The sequence below is a fragment of the Canis aureus genome, chromosome 2, assembly GCF_053574225.1.
Source record: "Canis aureus isolate CA01 chromosome 2, VMU_Caureus_v.1.0, whole genome shotgun sequence".
NCBI lineage: Eukaryota > Metazoa > Chordata > Mammalia > Carnivora > Canidae > Canis > Canis aureus.
Window position 1 is genome coordinate 80712476 of NC_135612.1, and position 22866 is coordinate 80735341.

The 22866-nt window shown below is 34.1% G+C and overlaps 2 long non-coding RNA genes across 5 annotated transcripts in view; both read right to left on the reverse strand.

The window, feature by feature from the left end:
* LOC144302640 (uncharacterized) overlaps positions 1-6989 on the reverse strand; it is a 98712-nt gene extending 91723 nt beyond the window's left edge. For all 4 annotated transcript variants that reach the window (XR_013369589.1, XR_013369593.1, XR_013369588.1 and 1 more), the window contains exon 1: positions 6820-6989. This is a non-coding gene — a long non-coding RNA (uncharacterized LOC144302640). The remainder of the gene's footprint in view (positions 1-6819) is intronic.
* A 12754-nt stretch (positions 6990-19743) lies between these two features.
* LOC144302649 (uncharacterized) overlaps positions 19744-22866 on the reverse strand; it is a 38940-nt gene continuing 35817 nt past the window's right edge. Inside the window, exon 3 of the long non-coding RNA XR_013369611.1 lies at positions 19744-19859. This is a non-coding gene — a long non-coding RNA (uncharacterized LOC144302649). The remainder of the gene's footprint in view (positions 19860-22866) is intronic.

A 22866-nucleotide genomic window follows, 5' to 3' on the forward strand; every position in this document is an offset into this window, starting at 1 on the left:
CTAAGTGAAAGAAACCCATCTGAAAAAGCTACATACTATATGATTCAAATTACATGACATTCTGGGAAAGGCAATGACACTTTAGAAAATGCAAAACTATAGAGACACTAAAAAGATGAATGGTTTCAAGGGGTTAGTGAGGAGGGAAGGATGGATAGGCAGGGCATAGAGGATTTTTTTAGGGCAGTGAAACTATTCTGTATGATACTATAATGGTAAACACATATCTTTATACATTTGCTAAAACCTGCTGAATATACAACACCAAGAGTGACTCCTAAAGTTAACTTAGGACTCCGAGGGATGTGTCATTGTAGGTTTATTTGTTCTTGCAAATGCACGACTCTGGTAGGGTATGTTGATAGTGGAGGAGGCTGTTCATGTATGGGGCGATCCCTATCTCTTCTCAATGTTGCTGTTTACCTAAAGCTATTGTTGCTGTTGTTGTTTTTTAATCCTTCTATCTTACTTGATGATATGACTTCTGTGTGTCTAGGAATTATTACTATTTCTTTGTGGAATGAATAAACTCAACACATTTCAGGAACACTTAGCCCATATGATACATAAATGAATCAGCAATTTAGTAAAGTAATTAAAACATTCAGAAATATCGGTTTCCAAAACAACCTACAAAGAAACAATAACTGCTGTAGCCAGTTATTTTGGCAAGTCAACTAATCAAGTAAATCAAATTTCATCTGGTATGCTCAGTAGGTAAATCAGAGCCTATCTCTTGTGTCATATTTTAAGCAAAAACTCAATTTTAACAAACAATTTTTACTTAGTCAAGGTCTGCATCGATATAGATGATATTCTCCATTACTTTACTGTTGTTTTATGGAATTGTAAAAGAGGAAAGGTTGACCAAAGGAAAGAAAAATGCACAAGTGAGATATTTTTCTCATTCCCCCTGGGTCAGTTAGGGGTTATCATAGCTAAGGTTGCTATTTGGTAAATATTTCATTGCTCACAAGAAGATCTGTCCCTTTCTTTGCATATTATTCTGGAACGTATGGAACTACAGATGATAGTCATTAAGAACGCACCCACTCACCTCCCACGTTCTGTAACAACTTATGGTAGAGATACATCAGAAGATATGATGAAAGAATGTGTGGGAGAGTCAACAATTATACTCAGCTAAGGATACCCACCACAAAAGGCAAACCCACTATTGAAAAGTAACAAAGCTGCAAAACAGAACAATCAACAATGAGGCTTAGAGGTAGAACAAGAGTTAAGAGAGAAGAGCGCCTGATGTCTTCTAGGGAAAGACTGAATAGGTTACAGCATGTCTTGCCTCAAGAGTCTCAGCTGGGGAGACAATGATGTCATCACTTCTAAGGTTTGTCCACACTAGTTTTGTTTTTTTTTTTTTTTTCCCTTCTTTCTTTTTTTTTTTTTTTTTTTTTTGTTTGTTTGTCTCGTTTTGTTTTGTTTGTGCTAGATTTCTTAAAGGTACTTGCCTATAGATTTCCTGGGGAGAGTAGTCCAAAGGCTCTATGATCAGATTAACTGTTAAAATAGATTACATAACTGACTAAAGGTTTGAACAGGAGTCAACACTTCATGTTTCTCAACAAGCATTGATGGATATTGGTATGATGGTTAATTTTGTGTATGGCCATGACTGGACCAAGAGATGCCTAGATAGCTGATAGGACATCATTTCCAGATATGACTATGAGGATATTTCAGGAAAGGATTACCATTTGAATTGGTAGGCTACATAAAAAGATTGTCCTCACCAGTGTTGGTGAGTGTCATCCATCTTGTTACTGGATATTACCAGAATGGAAAAAAAAAGAGAGCAAATTTGATTTTTTTGCTTGAACTGGGACATCTATCTTTTCCCACACTTGCTCATCAGTGCTTCTGATTCTTAGACCTTCAGATTTGAACTGGAACTCCACCACTAGCTTTCTGACGTCTCTAGTTTGCAGACAGCTGAGCATGGGACTTCTCAGCCACCATAATTATGTGAGCCAATCCCTCAGAATGAATCTCCTTCTATGCATTATCTATCTATCTATCTATCTATCTATCTATCATCTCCCATTGGTACTAGTTTTTTTTTTTTTTTTTTTTTTAGAGAATCTTGAGTACTACAACTGGATATGTTTATAAGTCAGTAATAGTTGCTGTGGGGGATAGAAGAGGGAGTAAATAATTCAATTTCTGAAATCTTTAACTGGGGATATTAGATATTAAGACTGATAGAGATACATGTATGAGTGTTAAGCAGTTAAATAACATAATACACAAATCCCATCTTCTAGAAATTGTTTTTCTAAACATAATAATACAATTCTACAAATTAAGGAGAAGACAAAAAATTACATAACACTCTATTTTTTGAAAGCTCCTTGGCAATGAAGTTTGAAAATGTGAATATAAAGAAAGTATATGGTTCAGTTGAGAAGTCAGGAATCGGAATGAGAATGAGAAAATACTTCTTAATTTTGAATTCAGGAATATCCTCTTCTCATATTTTATTAATTTATTATGCTATGTCCAATTCACTCTTAAGCTCATTCTATGGTTTCCTACCCCATGCACATGTGTAATGCCTTCCTACTTTTACCACCATCTAGTGGTAAGACCAAGTGATTGAAAGTAAACTCAATAGAATGTAAGAGGCAGATGATGGGATATTTAAAGTTCTACTTCAACTTTATGGCAATATAGCAGACAATACTCCTTTCAGGTTCTTGGTACATTATCAAAGGACATGGTAATAAGCTTTATAGGTGAGAGGTGTAAAACAAAATTTGTAGGAGAGATTTTAATTTTAAAAAATTGATTATTTATATCCTCAAATCCTTTGAAATAACAGTACAATTGATTTATGTTAGTTTGGTTTTAAATACAAGAGGTTTCTTTCTCTGAAAGTAGGTGAAAAGAGTAATCTCATTCTAATTGTGGCTAAATTGTGAGGAAACGGAACATGGATGGATGGTAAATAAACAACAACCTAATGGCAAGGCTGGCGTTCAGAACTGAATTGCAAAATGGTTCATCAAAATTAGTGACTTTTGCTAACAGGAACTAAGCCAACATTATTCTGTGGTTTCTAAGAGGAACCTTCAGCTAAAATAATCAGTTAGGGTATCATAGGATGCTCCATAACTTACGTGACTATGGGTAATATTAATTTCAAAATAAGAGAGCACCTGGGTGGGTCAGTGGTTGAGCATCTGCTTTTGGCTCAGGTCATGGTCCTGGGACCCTGGGATCCATTCCCACATCAGGCTCCCCGCAGGGAGCCTGCTTCTCCCTCTGCCTATGTCTCTGCCCCTCTCTCTATGTCTCTCATGAATAAAGAAATAAAATCTTTCAGAGCCATGGAGTTGAGAGGTTTTTTTTATTTAATTTTTTATTTTTTTATTTTTTTATTTTTGTTTTTTTTATTTTTTATTTTTTGAGTTGAGAGTTTTATTTATTTTCTTAAAGATTATTTATTTATTTATTTATTTATTTATTTATTTATTTATTTATTCATAGAGACAGAGAGAGAGAGAGAGAGGCAGAGACACAGGCAGAGGGAGAAGCAGGCTCCATGCAGAGACGTGGGACTCCATCCCCGGTCTCCAGGATCACGCCCTAGGCTGCAGGCGGCGCTAAACCGCTGCACCACAGGGGCTGCTCAATAAATAAAATCTTAAAAAAATAATTTTCAAAATAAGAAACAAAAATTAAGAATGAATACAGTAATAAAAGAGAGTTAGAATAGGTCTTTTTTGAGAGTAAAAGCTTTAATATTCATCTGAAATAGTGATGATTAAATGCTTCAGGATAACCCAGGAACAAGATGACCTGATGTTAGTATCTCTCTTCTGGCAAAACAGAGTCAATAAAACAGGTATTGGGGTTTCTTGTGCACACTGATACCAAATATAAGTTCATTGATAGAATTATGCTGCCAATGAAAAAATATCAATTAAAATGGAAAATGACATTATTGTAAATGTATTAATTAATATGTGTGGAAAACATAAAAACCTAAAGTGGGAGCTCTGGAAAACACTTTACAAATGACTCAATCCAGCCCCTATTTCTCAAATTAAAAAAAAAAAAATTGCAGAACTAAATTCTGTTCAATTTTTTTTTAATTCTCAACATTTGACCTATATCAAATGTGTGAAACTTCACAGACCTAATCTGAAGAAATTATTGCTCCAGCTATGTCCTCAGTAGTCTCTACATGGCCCCTACCAGTGTTTTGCTAGTTTTGAAAATAACCCAGATGTCACTTACAGTCTCATACACCTTCATATTTTCCATCTGTGTATCCACTTCTACCTAGATAGAGTTCAACAACACTTTGAGTTGTCTTAGGAAAATTTACTCACACAAACAAAAATATTAATGATAAATATTCACTGCATCCATTCATTTAACAGATATTTACTTACCATCTGTTTAGTGCCAAGCATTATGTTAGGTGCAGGGGATAAATAATCAGCAAAAAAGATACATGGGCTTTGCCCAGATGGATATTATAATAAAATGGAGGAGAAAGACTAAGAGAATAAGCAAGAAACCAAGCTATATAAAGCATTAGTTCAGTGGAGAAGTACACACATATTTAATAAGGATAATTAACTGGGTCAAGGAAAGCAAAGAATGCTTTCTTAAGAAATGAAGCTTTAGCTGAGATTGGAGTAAATAGTCTAAGTTAATTTTAAAAGCTGATGTACACGTTGGTATATATACAATCAAAACGTATAGTTTGAAGAACTGAAAGAAAACTTATAGACAGTGAGCATGAATAGAAAATTAAATGTAGTATACTCAGTGAAATATTATGTGGCAGTCAAAATGAATGATCTGTAGTACATATAGGAGTATGAATGGGCCTTAGTAGTATGTTACTCAGTGGAAAATTATTTCTATATAACACATTCCTCTTTGTGTCTTTTTACAATTCTTTAAAAACGTAAAAATCACTGGCTGTACAAAAATGGGCTGCAGGTGAGATTTTTGCCGGGCAAAAATCTATACACATGTACACACACTAAGTTTCATGACAGTAGGTGCCTCGTGTTGAAAGAATGGTAGAATGGGGAGAAAAAACATACTATTATATAGAACGTGTTAATATTTTGGTTCTTTAGTTGAATGATGAATTAGAAAGAGTTTATAATTTTAAAGATTAAAAAATACAAAAAGAGAAGGCCATTCACAGATCAATAATGATAATATGTTTAAAATTTTTTAAATACAGGTCATGAAAATTCAATTGTAAGGCTTTAAAGATCCAGCATCCAACAAAGATGAGAGAGAGAAAGAAAGATAGAGAAGAAATTAAAACACTGAGCATCAATATTGTGCTGGTTGAGAGGTTTGCAAGTTCTTGGAGGCTAGATCCTTAATCATGAACCAATTATGTGGGTCTTTATTTATTTTATGTATGGATGGATGGATGGATGGATGGATGGATGGATGGATTTATAAGCTAAGGTTTGCTCTGAATTCTCTTCTTAGATTTGGGGATAGAGGGGGAAGAGTAACAAGAAAAAGTTTGTTCCTCTCTAAGATTACTCCCACTACAGTATGGAAAATTCTTTGGAAAGAGCCAATGGAGGATATAAACCCACCATTTAAGAAATCATGCAAGAGCCCAAGTAGATTTGATAGTATATGAGGTGGTGTAATAGATGTGGAAATGGAGAGAATTAAGCTGATCTTTAAAATATATAAAAGGCAGTAGATACAATTTATAAACTAATTGAATATGACATTTCAATCTTTTCTTGAAAAGATTTCAAGAAAGACTATTAAACTTATGGCATCTGCAAAATTAAATACTTGGTAATGGTATTTTCTGAGACAGAAAACAGAATATGAGAGCTGGGTTTAGGGAGTAGTTTACTTATTCAATATTTGCTGAATATTGATTTGTGAGTCACCACTGGTCTAGGTACTAAGATACTAATGTAAACCAGATCTGCAAATTTCCTGCTTTCATAGAGTTCCCACTTTAGTGAGAAGAGCCAGATCCCAAAGAAATATGCAAGTGGATAAAGAAGGTAGTTTAAAATCTATATTTTATAGAGGAAATAAAACAACATGATGAAATAAGGAGTGAGGGGGGAAGCAAGGAAGCTATTTTAAACCAGAGATTCACAGATTTCTCGGAGAATGACACTTCGGCAGAGACCAGAATAGTAACGTCATGAGTTTTGGTTTTAGATAATGTTCTCCTTGAGGAATCTTTGAGATATCCAAGTAAAGATGAGAATGATCCAGTAAAAGAGACAGAAAAGCAGTCATGTATGGAGGAGCTCTGTAGCCTCTGTAGAGGAGATCAAGGTGGGATTAACCTTTCACATCCTGTAATATCTATATTTAATTTGTATACATTTTTCTCTTTTCTGTCTGCTTCTGTAAGATAGGGTCATGAAATTTGGTAAATATAAATACAAAATGCCCAGTTAAATTTGTATTTCACCTAAATGTGAAGTATGTATGCCTGTAGGTATACCCATGTACTATTTGAGACATACTTGTACGTAAAATAGTTAATAATTACCTGAAATTTTAATTTAACTGGATATCCTATATCTTTCTAGCAAGCTTGTTCCAAAAAGCAATCAGCTTTCCTAAATCCCTTCTTCCCTCCTCCTTTCCCTCTCATCTTACTCTTCACCTTCCTTTTCCTTCTCTTCTGGGGAAATCTTCCCAGATTTTCCATTGGAGACTCTAAAATCCTCACTTGTTCACTGAACAGAGCAGAGGGGCTTTTCTAGTGTATGCACAGCTCTCCTGATCAGGATGTGGATTAGAACAAGAACGAGCCAGGAACAGACTCACCTTAGAAGTCAGGTTAGAGGGATCCCTGGGTAGCGCAGCGGTTTGGCGCCTGCCTTCGGCCCAGGGCGTGATCCTGGAGACCCGGGATCGAATCTCACGTCGGGCTCCCGGAGCATGGAGCCTGCTTCTCCCTCTGCCTGTGTCTCTGCCTCTCTCTCTCTCTCTCTCTCTGTGACTATCATAAATAAATAAAAATAAAAAAAAATTTATTAAAGAAGTCAGGTTAGAGTCTAAAATACATTTATATATGTGTAGGCACAGATCCCAATGAACTGTCAGTAGTTAGAACATAAGAGCCCTCATCTATCTCATCTATATTCCCTATATTGGTCTATAGAAAGCAACTATTTTTAAAGGATAAAATGATGAAATACAGGAAATTTGCTGAAGTTATATGTTATTAGCAATATTTATGTAGTCATGTCTGTTTTCTCATCTTAAAAATGAGAGGATTAAAAATAACAGTAGCAATAATAATAATAACAGCTAATATATTGGCTAATTATTCCCAAGGCATCGTATTTCAAGGCATCGTATTAAGCACTTAATATGTATTAACCTAAAAGTTCCTTTCACCTTGAACAGTGCATGGTTCATTGATCTCAGCACAATCTCAGAAATGACAAAACCTAATCGAGGAGAACGTAGAAATACATTTAGGTTCATGGATGCCATTAATAATGCGATGCAATTAAATTTAAGGAATGCTAGCCAAAAGGGTTTTAAAGTTATCATGATTGGGCCACTTGACTGGATCAGTTGGTGAAATGTTCAACTCTTGATCTCAGGGTTGTGAGTTCAAGCCCCATATTGGGTGTAGAGATTAATTTTTAAAAAATCTTTAAAAAATAAAATAAATTTACCGTGATCATCATAAAGTCAAGAAACATTACTAGGAGGAAAGTTCTTAGCCATTTATATTATTCTCTCAGCTAATTATCAATCCAGTTGAGGAGAGCTTCTACAGTGTGTCATACCCTGGCAATCTTTCTCTGTGAGGATCAATTACGGACCTAACATTTCCTTTGGTGTGACTACAGGTTGCATGAAACCCCACACTATCCAGATATGGGAAAAATATGTTACTAATGGTGTTAGTAAGAAACACATTTTAGAATTTTTTTCATACTTTAGAATTTTCAAACATTTCTTCTATGCGGTTTCTTGGGCTTTACAAATATTTCATTAAACTATATTACCCCTGCTGCCAGAGGGAGGTGACTCTGTTGCAAATATTACAATAGACTGCTATCGAAAAGCTATTCAGATAAGAAAAGAACACTGTAATAGACAGCATGTGCAGTCAAGAGAATGAGGAATTAAATATAGCCACTTACATTAAAAGACTATGATAAAAGCTATATTGGCATTAGAGCAATTTGAAACGATATGAAGGAAATCCCTTTTAGTCTGTCCCTTAAGACAATCCGGTGCACAAAGGAACCACAAGAACCTCTCTGCAGAGTGTCACAGGTGGACTTGAAGAGCCATGCAATTTGTCTGTAGTATGATCGAAAACGTTCACCTTGAGACACCTGGGTGGCTCAGTGGTTGAGTGTCTGCCTTTGGCGCAGGTTGTGATCCCGGGGATCTAGGATCAAGTCCCACATGGGGTTCCCCTCAGGAAGCCTGCTTCTCCCTCTGCCTATGTCTCTGCATCTGTGTGTGTGTGTGTCATGAATAAACAAATAATAAAAATAAATAAAAAATAAAATAAAAAGTTCACCTTACCAGCACCTACCTTTCAAGAAGATTTTAAGAATATGAAGCCCATTATATATAGGAATACCTCCTGGAAAGAGCTTTTTGTATTAGGTAGCTTTTGCTGCATACCAACCACTTCACGTTTGAGTAGCTCATGATGGCAAGCATAGATGAGCTAGCTCATGGTTTGCAAATAAGCTGGGTGTTTTTTCTAGTATAACACGGGTTAGACGTTCAACACTGCTTATGCATGCACCTGCTGTCAGCTGCAGATAGCCTGGGGTCTCTTGCTTGCCTTTTGCATGTGTCTGGGCCTCAGCTGTGACAGCACTGTTGCTTCGAGTGGTCTCCAGTCAGGGGGTGTCAGCCTACAGTTATTTCCATGGCAGCAGCGGGGTTCCCAGGGTGTCAACAGAAGTATAGAAATCCTCTTGAGGGCCAGCCTTGGAACCAGCACAGCACCTACCTCATTGCATTGTGCAAGCAGCTCAAGAGGCCTGACGGAATTCAAGGTCTGGGGATCTACTTTTTGACAAAAGGGGCTGCAATACTCACATTGTAAAGTTTGAGTCTATGTAAAGGAAGAATTGACAGCCCTTTAAAAAATCTATCCCAGTGGGAGAGTGCACATGTTGTCATGATTTTGGCACCCAATCATTTGCTTATTTAATTTTTAAGATTTTATTTACTTATTTGAGAAAGAGAGTGAGAGAGAGAGAGAGAGAGAACACAAGTGGGATGGGGAAAGTAAGGGCAGCAGGGCAGAGGGGGGAGTGGGAGTCGGGGGAAGTACACTCCCCACTGAGCAGGGAGCTTGACCCAGGCTCATCTCCTGATCAGAACCAAAGGCAGACACTTAACTGGCTGAGCCTGAGGCACCCAGGCACCCTGGCACCCAACCATCCTTAATCAGAAGCCTTTTGTTTGGGAAATTTATCAATACTACCTTATCAGTACTACTTTCAGGAAAAACAGTACCTAATCAATTCTTTATCAGTACTACCTTTAGGAAAAACCAAAACCAAAACACAGTACTGGAAAACTTGCTTTCCCAGCTTCCTTTCAACTTACTCTTGTGAGTGAAGGATCTGACCCTGTCATGATACCGAGACTTAATGAATCAGAGGCACCATCGTGAGATTCTTGACTTGGGGAAGGGAAGGCTCTGTGAATAATTAATTTTCTGGTCAAGGTAATGGAGCATGGTAGAGAAACAGGAGACATCACTCCCAGTTGTGGCCTCCAACGTGACGTGTCTGACCTCTGCTTGTGTCACATACCGTGAGGTCTCTGAAGTGTGCCCCAGGGTGGAACAGCTCTCGGTCGCTCAGCTAGTAAGCCAGATTCCCTGGCCCTCCCACAAAGCTAGTGAATTACTAATATTAAGTAAAGTCTTTAAATTAGTCAAAGTTGCTTCTATGGGTTAAAAACTAAGCGTCCTGACTCATATAGTAGGGAAGCAATAGATTTTCTCATTTTTAAACTAGAAATGATAATATCCATGGAAAAATGATGTGGTTCATAGTTAGTCTTTAATAAATGATGGCTTTGATTGTTCTATGTGTTCAAAACATTTCATGAAGCAAAATTCAATAACACAGGACCCAGCAACACTGGTGAATTTCATTTTACTTTATTCTTAAGACTTACTATTAATCTCTCTTAATAGTCCAAATAGTTCAACTTACTTTTCCCTTACTTTTCTTTTTTTTTTTTTTTTAATTTTATTTATTTATTCAGGAGAGGCCCAGAGAGAGGCAGAGACATAGGCAGAGGGGGAAGCAGGCTCCTTGAAGGAAGCCTGATGCGAGACTCGATCCCAGGACCCCGGGATCATGACCTGAGCCAAAGGCAGATGCTCAACCACTGAGCCACCCAGGTGCCCTCCCTTACTTTTCTAAGCAGAAAATAGCAAGTCTGCATGGCATGGTAAAAAAAGGTCTTTGAAAAGGAAAATAGAAGGTGAGGGTCTGAACTCACAACTATCATATGCAAGAAATATGTAAGTCTCTTATCTACTTGGCTTCTACTAAATTCATACAGTTGGGAAAGTGACTGCCTTGTTTACCTCCAGGATTATTCTGAGCTTCATATGAAACATTATAAGCATAAAGGCTTTGAAAGTATAAAGTGTTATGTAAACATAAGAGACTACTTTTTTTAAAAGGAATTTCTCAACCTCCCCATCTGTGGTATAAACAAATACAAATTTTAAAAATCTTAATATATTTTCAAAATTTATCTCCATTCTGAGCCTCTCTAACATCTGTTTATACGGGCCCTCAATCCAGATTTAATTTAGATTGGCCTTTTCATATTTTGGATGGAAACCTTGACGATAATATTCTGTAAAGTAAATATTGTTTACATTGCCAGAGGAAAGTTTTCTTCCATGCCTAATTCCAGAAGAAATACTGCTTTTCTTTCCAGTGCTTGGCACACTGACCTACACGAAGTAGGTCATAAATTAATTCAAAGTGGTGATGACTACTAATAATAAAACTGAATGGTGTAGTAAGTTTGTTATAGAATACAAAATCTTAGAAAATGATTACTTCATGTTTCTGGAATACTATATGTTAAGTTTGTCCTAGGGGCTTTCTCTTTAGAATTTTGACCTAAATCTTCCTTATTCCTAAATCTATATACAATATGATCCCTTTGCCCCTTTCTCAGAGGATTTGTGCAGACTATTTTATAGTTGTTTTTTTTTATTTCCAACACTTCAAACTTATTATTTTCTTTTAGATTCTACATGGGAGGAAAAAAAAAATCACCTAAGCAACGAACAGAGGCACTAATAATTATACAACTTTGACAACGAAAAGAGCAATGAAATTATGTAGTATAACAAAAATTGAATTTAAGAACTAATTGCATAAAATAATACAACCCATGATAAGAAACATGCAAGCATCCTATAATGCCTAAAACCACAAAAAGAAAATACAGAAACAATGGGAAGTAATTCATCAAAAGTGACACCTTAAATTAAGTAAAGGGCACGTGAGAATTTTGTTAGACTTCAACTTCTTCCAATTATTTTATTTCAACTTTAGTTAACTTCTCAAAAATGGTAAACTCTCTGTTTCTTTCCTGTAATTATCTTCTGATAATGGTTTGATTTTTTTGTGCTCTTTTGTCCATAAAATGCACCAAGTTCTTGTTTTCATTTTAGAAATTGCCCCTAAATGAATTGTCAATCAGGTTGTATCAATTTCTGTACCAATATTTAAAATCCTTCAGTGGCTTCTCATATTTCTTTAAAAAATATATCCAACTCCTGATGAGAACTGCGGGTGCTTAGGTGAGCTCTCCTTGCTGACTTTCATCTTCATAATCTATACTATTCAGTTGTCAATTTGGCTCACCACGATGACCTCTCTTCTGCTCCCCCTCATATGCCAAGACCTTACATGAACTGACTCTTACGTACCTCTCTAACATGATTTCATTCTGTTCTCTACTGTGCTCATTATTTTCCAGAGACTTCTGTTCTGGTTCATGACCATATTAAGACATTTCTCACCTCCCAGAGACTGAGGCTTATTATTCTCTTGGTCCCTGAAACCCTTTCCCCCTTATCACATCGTAGGACCTGTTTCTTCTTGAACTCCAAGTCTCAACTCAAATATCACATACCCTGAGAGCCTTTTCTTTAAATTACATTTCCTGTCAATTTCTATCATATAACTGATTACTAATAAGTAAAAATGTCTTGTTTATGTGTTTTGTTCTCTATCTCTCCTAAGGAAGTAGTAAGCTTCTTGCAAGCAGTGAGTATATCGTGACTATGATTATGACCTTCCCAAAGCCTGCAGCAGTGCCAGCACAATAATTATTTCTTGAACTAACTAATGAATCTATTGCTGTCCTTTGTGAATTCATATTCTTTCTCTCTTACTCAAATCTTATATTTTCTCTAAGATAGTTGACTTATTAAATTCCCACACAAAGATTTTTATGTGTCTATTTATTTTAATTACCAAAAGTCTCATAAGTAGTTCAGTCTTTTTTTTTTTTCTCTATCTTTAGATGTTAACTAATAGCATTTATCTTCACATATTTACTATCTTAATGTGTTGGTTATTATTTCTGTTTTCCAATAACCAACCTCATTCTGAAACTCTTCTGTGCTTTCCACCATAGGGTGTTGCAGCCTGAGAACAGTATTTACCAGAATCACTTGTGTGCAGTTATAGATTAAATTACACTAATGAGAAGAATTTACAGGTGAGTTATAAAGCAAAAGAGTAACAAAGGCTAATATTATTCCTATAACAGCAACAAGCATCTTACGGTCTTCAGCAAATACTGGACACAGATTTCTCAGTACTCCTGAGCCCTGTCTAAATTATCACCCACATGGTGCTGCAGGCAACCAAAATCATCCATGATGGTTTCTAACAGTTCTTGTACTTCTTCATTAGGAAAAGTAGCTCTAATTTTGGGTCCTCAAGCCATCCAATGGATGTGTATGTGTGTGTTTCTGAGTGTATTTCAAAGCTTCTTATTCCTCTTATCAACTCTTTCTCTTTTGAATACCTAGAGTTCTTATTTTTCTGACCCAAACTTAGTAATTGGTGAAAATTGATCCCGTATAAATGACTTTAAAAGTAAAATGATTAAAAAAAAATAAAGTAAAATGATTGATTCAGTGACCAAACTTGCAAAAAGTAATTGACAATTCTGTGTACTGACATTTTTGTGAAAGGATATTAGATAGTCTCAATTTTCAAAGACTAAATGGAGAAAGAGTTGAATCTTTGAGGTAAGAATTAGAATAGTGGTGCCTGAGAGAGAGGGGAGGAGAGACAGAGACAGAGAGACAGAAGGAGAGAGAAAGAGGGAGAAGAAAGAGAGAGAGGGAGAGAGAAGGAAGGAGGGAGAGAGAGGAAGGAAGGAAGGAAGGAAGGAAGGAAGGAAGGAAGGAAGGAAGGAAGGAAGGAAGGGAAGAAGGAAGGAAGGAAGGGAAAAAAGGAAGAAAAGGAAGGAAGAAAATTATAGCTCAAGAGATTAATGGGAAAAGCACAAAGAAGATAAAATGGAGGAAAGTTGACCCTACTTAGCTCATAACATCGAACGAAGTTAATTTCCTTCCTTCAGCATGAAAGATACCACAGTTAGTCCAAATAGATTGCAATTGAAATTTCCCACATTGTGCAATGCCTTGACCTAGAAGAGACAGAATGTGTGATAACATGGCCAAGGCCAGAGTGCTTGAGAAATAAAATCAGCTGACTCAATAGCCAAGTGGGCCATATGGTGTAGATTTCAGGGTTTAAGTGCTTTTTTGCGTCATTTTGGCCAATGAAACTTCTAGTTTTCCTCCAAATATTCATGTAAAGATGGGCCAAAATAACTGATTCAAATTAGAAGCTAACCCATCACAAAGAGTTGATGAAATGTACTCTCAAACTTTTTGGCTAAAATTCATATGTTATGTGATATGATTTCTTTTAAAATCAAGATCTTTATCACTGACTTAGGAATATATCTGTAATATAAAAATATATTATATTCTATTTTATTTATATACCTAAGTCTATCCTACTAGTGCATATACCCAATGAAAGCAGGGTATTTCTTGTTTGCCATCCCTCTGTTATATCACAATCATCCAGAATAGTGCCAGTATTTGTTGACTAAATGAAGAAATGAATTAAAGAATATAAACTAAAAAAAAAAAAAAAAAACTAAAAAAGATAATAATATAAACTGCTTACAGCATGACTATGGGCTAGTAGAAGTATTAAAATATTCAACTCTATATGCTAAAAGTCTTCCTACAGAACTATTACCTGCAGCAGTTCTCAAACTTTCTGGTCTCAAGACCCCTTTACAGTAATAAAAACTATTGAAAAATGCAAGTGACTATAATTAATTTCTAATGCTATATTAAAAATTATCACTAAAATTTTAAATATGTATTGTTTATGCTAAAATAATAATAAACTTATTACATTAAATGCAAATAGCATATTTTTAGAAAAATAACTTTTTCAAAATTAAAAAAATTAGTGAGAAAAACATTGTTTTACAAATTTGCAAATTTCTCTGAGACCTGACTCAATAGAAAGAATTCGAATTATCCGTGTCTGTTTTTGATCTACTACCACATATTGTTTTCATTAAAGTATGTGGAGAAAACCCAGGTTCACACAAATAATTGGAAAAGAAAGGGATGTTTTGATTGTCTTTCAGAAATTTGTTGATATTCATCTTTTATACTACACTAAAACTCTTGAAATGGTGGCTACTTTAATGTTTATTTGCAATATGGAATCTGAAACAATGTAAATAAACTTCTCATATTCTGTTACATTAAATCCCATGGACCTACTGCGCACTATGAAAGTGTGTTTTACCTTTGCATGATTTTGTGACATCATGCACCGGTCATTTTAGAAGGCATTGATTCACCGAGTGATTAAAATACTATAAATGATTATACATTTCATTTTATAATATAAAAATATTATTTATAAAAATCACCTCCCATCTCATCAGAAATATTCTTAAGGATAGAAAGTTGTCAAACTCATAGAGGTGTTCAAGTTTTCCAAAATTTTAATTTTCACTCTGAGCATTCACATTTTAGAATTGGCAAATTCACTTATAGTCATTTGACATGAAGTGACAGACTCACATCATTTAATTTTGAGAAAATGTTCGTGAAATAGCCAATTCTAAATAAAATAGTCTGTCATTATTTCAAATACAAGTGATATTCCATGAAAATAACAACAAACAAACAAAAAACACCTACTGCTTCAGCTACAAAATCAAATAATTGGTTTTTCCTGGGAATAACTGTCGTACTTTGGTTAAGCAACAGAAATTTTTTGTGCATATTTTCCACTTTGTCACACCAAATATTACAAAGATGTACACAAGGGTAAAAAATCAATAAAACTAATAGTTGTCACTGCTTCATCATTCTTTTTTCTGAGTGTGAGACTGAAAAATACGACGGTTACTAGTACACTTGGTGCCACTGCCTTGATTGATGTTAAGGTACCAGAAGTATTTCCCCCTGGTTGATTTTAACCAATATGGCAAATTATCAACAGAGGAGGGGACATACAAATAATGTTTTAGTTTTACTATGATACAATAGACCCCATGAAAGGGTTTCAGGGACCCCTTTACAAACATTATAACACGGAAATAGATATCTGAATTAATTTGCTGGGCTGCCATAACAAAATACCGCAGACTGGATGGCTTAAACAACAGAAATTTCTTGGCACACAGTTCTGAAAGCTAAAAGTCTGAAATCAAGGTATCAGCAGGACTGGTTTTTGCTGAAGCCTCTTTTTTTTGGCTGGCAGATGGTCGCCTTCTTGCTGTGTCCTCACATGACCTTTTCCCTGTGTGTAGACATCCTAGGTGTCTCCCCTATGTCCCAATCTTCTCTTCTCAGAAGGACACCAATCTGATTGGGTTCAGTCCAACCCATATGACTTCCCTTCTTTGAAGGCTATCTCCATATGCAGTCACATTCTGAGGTATTGGGATTTAGAACTTCAACATATGAGTCTTGGGGGACACAATTTAGCATGTAACAATATTCGTATCACCTCATCATTACTCAGATTTAAACTCTTGTTAATGTTCTGGAATACTTTCATTAAAAAAACCTCTATGTACATATGTATCCATATATATTGATTTATTTAAGTGTACAAAGTAAAATCATTCTACAAAAACCCTATGGATAACTTGTCCTTTAAAGTAGAATATTAAAAATAATAATAATAGAATATTACATAAATGTTATTCATCTTGGTCATTCCCTGATAATTTTAACCTACCTTCAACTTTCTACTAAAATCTTTGATGACTCTCCTCTTATTTTAGGGTATCTTACAAATGTATTTAAGTGCACAGAGATTCTCTATAGCGTACTGTATAGATACCTTATAAACTTTTAAACCTCCTTTGAAAGTGTAGCCAGAGCCCCAGCCACTAAGATCAATGTCAGTTTATGGTTCCCTAAAATCTACTTTTCAAGAAGGGAGGGGAATGGGTGGAGGTTGTAAAAAGCCTAGGAAGCTTGCCTTTTTAGTCTTCAGATAAACCTCTAGGAATGACTTTTCATCTTAGTCTAGTTTGTTGGGTCAAGAGCATAAAGATGTAGATTCTAATGTCTAATGCATACATTTTATATTTATCCATGTTAATTAACATTCACTTTATATGTGTGAGGCTTTCAAAAAGTAAAATTACCCAAACATAACTTTTATGAATACTTCTTTAAAATCAGTTTCTGATTTTTATCTCGTGATCATCCTATGATAGTCTAATCTCTTTAGAAAAATTTTAGGTGAAAAAAAAAAAAAGAAAAATTTTAGGTGATATTCGAGAAACAAACTTTTTAGGTTACCAGGTAACTATTACTTTATTTTTATTTCCCTAACAACATTTTTAACAGATACATAATATTTCAACCTACTAATCTGCCAGATTTAAATGAATTAATACATACATGTGCATTTGTAAATAAACAATCTTCAAATCATTTTTCAACAATGCTTGTTTATACATCAGTGTGTGGTCTTACGATACATATTTGTTCATCAACATGGTTTTTTCTGCACACAAAATTAATAATTCTTCATTTAATTATTATTCAATTTTGAGAATAAAATTTCGTTAAAACATAGACTTCTCCAGTATTTTGTAATCTTAGTCTACAAAACAATTTTTAATTGTCCTTAGGCTCAAAGGCCAGGTCATCAAATTAACCAGTAGTTCCCTAACTTCATTTCATATATCTCTTTTGTATTTTGTAAGAATGTTTCTTTCTTTAAAGAATATGGAAATTTCACTTTTCTCTTATATTAAACTTGTGTCATGTTTAGCTCTTTCTCCTATCCCCTACTGTATTTTCTCTCCATTTTTTTTACTCTCCAATTTTTATCAGCATTTTATTAATAGTAACAATCTCTTCCTTTCCAAAAGCAACAAGATTGACATATGGACTTTCCTAATTTACTGCATGGTTGGTTACCTGTGTATATCATGAACATTTAATTTTAAGAACATTGTAAATGGAAATATATTTGATGTTCATGGAACAAAAGAATAAATATTGTTAAAATGGACATACCACTCAGAGTCATCCACAGAGTCAATACAACCCCTATCAAAATACCAAAGACACTATTCACAGAAATAGAAGGAAAAAATCCTAAAATTTGTGTGAACCACAAAAGACCCAGAATACCCAAAGCCATTCTGAGAAAAAAAGAACAAAGTGAAACGTATCACATCTCCTGATTTTAAACTATACCACAAAGCCATAGTAATAAAAACAGAAGGGTAATGATACAAAAAGAGACAGATATACAAATGAAACAGAATGGCAAGCCCAGAACTAAATCTGGGCATTTATTATGAACTAATATTCAAGAAGGGAGCCAAGAACCCAATAGGGAGGAAAGGTGGTCTCTACCAAAAAATGATGCTAGGAAAACTAGAGAAACACACACAGAAGAAAGAATTCTGACTCATACTACACACAAAAATTAATTTGAAACGAACCAAAGACTTAAACATAACACCTGATAACATGAAACTCCTAGAAGAAAACTAGAGAAGAAATTAATTGATATTGGCCTTGGCAATGATTTTTTTAAGATATGATATCAAAACCACAAGTAACAAAAGCAAAAGTCAACAAATGGAACTATATCTAACTCAAAAGCACAGAAAAACAACTAACTAAATGAAAAGATAGCCTATAGAATGGGAGAAAAATTGGTAAGCTATATATCTGATAAAGGGTTAATATTCAAAATATATAAAGAACCAACACTACTTAGTAACAATAACAATTAAAACACTCAACTAAAGAAAAAAAACAGGAAGAACCAAATAGATATTTTTCCAAAGAGGGCATCAAAATGGCCAACAGGCACATGAAAAGATGCTAGACATCACTGGTAATCAAGTAAATCATAATCAAAACCATAATAAGATATCACCTCATACATTTTAGAATGACTATCATCAAGAAGACAAGAAATTACAGGTGCTGGTGAGGATGTGGTGAAAGGGAACCCTTATATACTGTGATGGGGATATAAATTAGTCCAATCACTATGCAAAACAATATGGAAGTTCCTCAAAAAATTGAATATAGATCTACCACACAATGTAGGAATTCCACTTCTGGTAGTATATAGAAAATAACTGAAAAGAAAATTTTGATGAGATATATGCACGTTCATGTTTCTCACAGTATTATTCACAATAGCCAAGATATGGAAACAACCCAGATGCTCATCAATAGGTGAATGGATAAAAAAAGATGTGATTGATATATATATATATATCACAAAGAAATGTTATTCAGCCATGAGAAAGGAAGATATCCTGCTAATTAAAACAACATGGATGGACCTTGAACACATGCTAAGTGAGAAAAGTCAGAAAAAAGCAAGTACTGTATGACATTACTTATATGTGGAATCTTAAAAAAAAAAAAAAAGGTCAAACCTATTAAAAATACTAGAGAATACTAGAGAATAAAACCAGAAGGTAAAATGATAGTTACCAGGGTATGATGAGTCAAGAGGCAAGAAAGATGGTGTTTAAGGACACAAACTTATAACAAGTAGTAAAAAAAAAAAAAAAAAAAAAAAAAAAAAAGGCCATACAGATCTAAAGCATAGTATAATGAAGTAATAAATAATAATACACTATTGTCTTATAAATATTGTTCCAATAGCAATCATATTACAATATACAAATATATCAAGGTAATACAGGTATGCCTTAAATTTACAAACTGTAGTATGTGAAAATTACTAAATAAAAAAGATTAAAAGTCTAGTAACTCATTTATTCTGGAATTAGGTTTTAACACACTTTTAGCTTCAGAGATTGTAGTGCAAATTTATTTTTGCACTTAATTTATTTGTAACCCAAATACTTACACATCCATAGCAAGATCATTCTATTATATATGAAATATATAAGTCATACAAAATCAATGTATTCAAATATAGCTCAGATGTGAACTATGTGTAAAAGATATTCATATATATATATACATATATATATATGTATATATATATATGTTATCTAGTCTCAATCATCCCTTACTAATTAAAAATCAAGCTAAAAATTGTGGTTTAGTTTTAAACTCAGGAGACTGGTTCTTTATCTACATAAATGGAAAATTTTTAACCCAAATAGCAGTTGCCTTACCATAGCAGCCATTCTTAATTTCCATTGATTCAGAAATCCTTTCTTCAATGCACTGGAACTAGTTTTGATTACTCTCTGAATGCAGTATGGTGATGGCTCAGGCACAGATGTTTCAGCTTATAAAGAAATCATATAACTATAAACATCTTAAACCAACAATATTTACTTTAAAAAATTATGTAAATGCCCCATACAGTGAAACCATTGCAAATGCTGTATTTATACATGTAAATATATACATACATATAATCGTTATTCTATTCCCAACCATCTTGTTGCAATTAATTATGAAAGTTAAGCTTCATATGTACTTAATCATGACTCTTTGGCAATTAATAATTTCCATTTATTATATGTCATTGCAACTCTTTTCCCTAAGATGCTCTTCTTGTGCTAATTGTTGCTATAGTAAGTGCACTGGATTCACTTTTTTGATGACACAGACTATAGAAATCCAAATAACAACAGAATACTTGTGTTCAATAAGTGTGATGTTTTAGGGGGTCTATGGATACTGGTAGTTCTAGTCCCAAGCAAATTTACTGCTTTGGTGACTTTAGCAAGAAGTCTTTGTACTCAGTCTTTCAAGCGTATTAACTTACTTTTTGTAGATAAACTCAAAGTATAGTCACATTTTCAGGGACAGGCTCAGGTTAATTGAATTTATGAGACTGTTTTATACAATAATGAAATGTCAACTGATTAATTTTATTAATTAATAAAAAGTATAATTATCTCACAAGCTGAAATACTCATATTGGCATAATATGCATAAGGCCAAAGTTATGTTATTGACATGTATTGAGGGTCATCAAATATTTCGAGTATCTTTTAAAGTTTTGGACCTTTTCCTACAAAAACTAGACCTGTGCACCTAAACACAGTGTTGTGTTTACAGTTTTGAGGAGATGTATATCATCAACCACATCCCCAATTGCTTTTACCAAGTGTCTCCTGCTTCTGGAATAAACTTGATTTATGCAAATTGATCAGGTAAGTGAAAATATAGGAAATATGTGATTTAAAATATCTTGGTAAGGGACTCCTGGGTAGCTAGGAGGTTGAGCACTTGCCTTTGGCTCAGGGTGTGATCCCAGATTCCCAGGATCGAGTCCCACATTGGGCTACTAGCATATAGTCTGCTTCTCCTCCTTCTGCCTCTCTTTCTGTGTCTCTCATGAATAAATAAACAAAATCTTTAAAATAATAAAATAAAATAAATAAAATGAAACGAAACAAAACAAAACAAAATAAATAAAATAAAATAAAGTAAAATAAAATAAAATAAAATAAAATAAAATAAAATAAAATAAAAATCTTGGTAAAATGTCCTCCTGGTAGAGAACACTGTTGAGTGCTTAAGTATTTAAATCATGCAAGACCTGGGAAAGTTCATTCCAAGACATAGTTTGGCCACAATCATTAAATCTGGCAAATGGGAGAGTATTGCAATATCTGTCATCAAAGAAAGCAAAGTCTTGGTAGTCAATATATTCAAAACACTAAAGGGTGTGTGGGGAAAATTACTATATTAGTGTTTCCATGTGTTATATATTTTTATTCTGTAGTCGATCAACAATGTTGAATTTTACTAAAGTTTGTGCCCCTGGAAAATAGCAATGATTAAAAAACCCTCCCCCCCTTCTTACTTCAAAGAAACAGCCTTCTGCATATGACTTGGTGGACACACACACGTCTCCCTGGTTTATCTATAACAAGGCCAGAGAGATTTTCCAAATTCCTGTTTTTTGCCTCATAAATAATTAGCTCAACTGCTTGCTCCCACTAATCAGTCAGAACAAAATACTTGCTAGCCAAACTTTAATTAAATTTATTTCTACCAGGTTCTTGAACATTGATGAAACTTCAACCAGCATATCACTCCTTCTTAACTGCCCTCCTGATGATAGGTGGGTCTCAGCATAAAACATTCTATAATCTAGTAACTATCTGGTCACTTCATCCCTTCATCCTCTTCCCACATTCTGTTCCATCTAGCCTAGTTTAATCCTTGCAAAAGAAGAACTCTTTTAGTATTAAGTAGCTCCTTATCGTGGCAGTGTATTAAACATCTTTGCTATCTACCAAATAGAATATTAGACAAAATTCAGTGATATTCTGGTGTTGATATTTGCCAAACATCAATTCATATAATCAAATATTTCATTTTCTGGCCATGACAGATATTTAAACTTCTATTAGAGAAATATAAGTACAGTTGCTTGATTCCTTAAAAAAAAAATAGCAATTTTTTAAAAGAATTATATTTATGGCATTTCAGCAAATGAATACCACAATTTTCTATGTGAAAATAAGGCAATAAGAGTGAATAAAATAAAAATCAATAGCATAAAAAGAGAAGGAACTAAAAAGATGAGATCAAATTTTGAAAGTGTGTAATCATGGATATATAAATAAAAGAGATAATAGAATTGTATCTGAACAAATTATCATGGTAAAACATAATTTATTGAATACAGCATATGTCTGTGCCTCGTAATCTGACATAAATCAAACCACAATGAGGAGAGTTATTGAGATTCTCAACGAACACAACGTTCATTATAAATATTCAACAAAAATGGAGTGTGTAAAGCAGGAGATATAATTAGGTACACAAAAGAAATTCATTAAAAAGAGCAAAAAAAAAAAGAAGCTTTTCTTCCTATAAGAGACTTTGTGACTACCATTTTTGAATCAAAATAATTTCCAACTTCTAATATATTTTAATTCAGTACATTAAGATCAGAAGAGATACCCTGTCTTATACAAACTTTTTGCAGGGACATTTACATCTCTTTTATTCCATTAAGCTTATATCTGCATGAGCAAGATATAAAGCATTCTAATAATAAATTCTGATCAAACAAATCAGCAAAGCAAATCAATATAGTTGCAGGAAAAAATATATCCTATCATAAAACATATATCCTATCATGAGGGATACAGGTGGAAAAAAACTTTCAATTTTCTCATGAAGCAATGGATAAACAGGATAAATTTCAATGCACTTAATCCCTAATTTAACAGAGATGGTGTAGAGAATAAAATATTCCTCCTGCGATAGGCGACTACCGCTAGTTTGGGGGAAGGGGTTCTTAACATATAACTTGAATATCATGA